This window comes from Crinia signifera, chromosome 9 (assembly GCF_055691185.1).
Source record: "Crinia signifera chromosome 9, ASM5569118v1, whole genome shotgun sequence".
Classification (NCBI taxonomy): Eukaryota; Metazoa; Chordata; class Amphibia; order Anura; family Myobatrachidae; genus Crinia; species Crinia signifera.
This window is the reverse complement of record NC_139225.1, coordinates 132,357,508-132,360,062: the sequence shown is the minus strand read 5'-3', so window position 1 is coordinate 132,360,062 and position 2,555 is coordinate 132,357,508.

Here is a 2,555-nt window from a genome sequence, read left to right as displayed (position 1 = left end):
AGAGGATGGGGGATGGAGGGAACAGGATGAGGGGAAGAGGAGAGAAAGCAGAAAAGGGGGTGCAGAGGAGTAGGGGAGGGAGAGTGGAGTAAAGGGGGAGTGGAGTGGTGGGAGTGGAGGAGAGGGGAGGGGGAAACATAGGGAGTGGGAGTGGAGAAAAGGGGAGGGGGAACAGAGGGAGGGGGTGCGGAGGAGGAGGCATCAGAGGAGAGGGTATTGGGAGCAGAGGATAGGGGTAGCAGAGCTGAGGGGAAGGGAGAGAGCAGAGCCGAGGGGGAGGGGGAGAGTGGTAGTAGAGCGGAGGGTAGGGGGATCATAGCGAAGGGGGAGAGGAGGAAAAAGGGAGAGCAGTGGTTTGAAGAAGCGTAATACAGTCACCAATGACAATGACAGCACTTGGGATTTCTTCTTCTGTTCCCTGCACACGGTTCCCCAGCTCCTGCTCCATGCTCCTGTGCCAGACGCACGGTCTCCCACTGCCTGGTGCCGACTCTGTTGCAAGCAGCGCAGCCTATACAATCACATTCTACTTTGAGACGGCCTTCTTCTTCTGTGCCTCGGCGCACAGTCTCCCACTCCCTTGTGGCGGCTCTGCTGCCGCCAGTACATTCAAGCGGGCGCCGGGTCTCCTCCTGCATCACACCGCACGGTCCCCAGCTGCCACTCACTGGAGACGGGAGCCACTGGCCAGAGCTGCTGTCGCAGCGGTAAGCATCTGGCCGTATCTCCCTGATTGCGGCCCGCTGCTGCCCCAAATAAACATCAAAAAGGAAAAACCCATACAGCATATGTGCCGACAGCAGCGGGCCCCATTAACTGCATGGGCCGCCCCTGGCTGTGTACACGCGGTGAGATTTGACATTAGATTTTGACTATATAGTCAAAATCGCATGCAGATCGCACAGGTTTTTTACCTTGCGATCCCGATGCGCGCTCCCATGACAGCATAAATCGAAACCAAGATAGACAGGGCAGCAATGACTATATAGTGCAGATCTAATGCAGATTGTATGAATTGTATGTAAATTGTACAGTTAGCAAAGAAGTCGAATAGCAAAGGAATCTCACCGTGTGTACACAGCATTAGAACGGCAATGGTACCACCAGCACTCGGCTATGACTTACACAGTGAGAGGGCACGGCTACACAGGTGAGTGCCGCGTTCCTCCCTGCTTTATGATAAACTCATTGTGCTCGGCTCCCGTACAGGATAGGGCGGTGGTGACGGTGTAGTATATAATAGATACTTAAAGTATTTAATATACTCATGCTGGTGTACTAGGCCCTTATTCTGGTTCACTTGCAAAGGCAAATTCCTTCTCAAATGGACAAAACCATGTGCACTGCAGGTGGGGCAGATGTAACTTGTGCAGAGAGAATTAGATTTGGGTGGGGTTTTACTTCAAAGTGAGATCTATACAGCAGTGTAGAAATAAAGCAGCCAGTATTTACCCTGCACAGAAACACAATAACTCACCCAAATATAACTCTCTGCACATGTTACATCTGCCCCACCTGTAGTGCACACGGTTTTGTCCATTTGAGAAGGAATTTGCCTTTGCGAGTGAACAAGTATAAGGGCCTAGTGCCCTAGTATCCTTCCTTATCCTTACATAGCATAAAGCTAAGTCCCTGAAGCACGTCTGTGTGAATGCGCTAATCTCGAAAAACCCTGGGTGAATTCTTCTGCAGTGTGCACTATTATGTAGTGCAATTCTCCCGGAAGGTTTACTTATATTCACCATCGCCTTATTCCGAAGAGGGGGCAGAGCACTATGAGATTATAACCAACCAATCAGCATGCACTATGTAAATCACAGCTGGGTTGCACATACATTTACACAACAAGTGGCAGCAACCACTGTGACACAGAGATGCCCAGAGCATGTAACCTACTTTCACAGGACCAGTTCTATCACTCTTATTTTTCATTGAACTTTCATCACCAGCACACTTCTAGAATTGCCTACGCTGGGAACCCCCAACAGGGGCCCTGGAACATGGGACCAGGCAACAGCAGATTCAAATACATCTTTATTTCCTCTTGCGGACTAGAACCATGTATAGGTACTCTCATCCATCCATCCACTGCCCCATGCACATGAAAGACAGAAGATACCTACCTCCCCTATTTGAATTTTTAACTGCTGCAGCCCCTCCCCCTCTTGAGCCGCCACTCTTTAGGACCCGCCTTTTGTAGCTAGATCAAAATCTACATTGCGTTCAGGAGACATGGAGGAGGGCAACAACCCAGCAGCAAGACCGCTACCTCTGTCTTTGTGCAAGTAGGAACAGGAGGAGCACTGCCAGAGCCCTGCAAAATGACCTCCAGCAGGCCACAAATGTGCATGTGTCTACTCAAACGGTCAGAAAGAGACTCCATGAGGGTGGTATGAGGGCCCGACGTCCAAAGGTTGTGCTTACAGCCCAATACTGTCTAGAACGTTTGGCATTTGCCAGAAAACACCAAGATTGGTAATACCAGCAGATGAGTGGCCAGGCCGGGAGCTTACCACTCATCGCTGCCCTGTACACACTTGGCGGCTTTGCAGCTG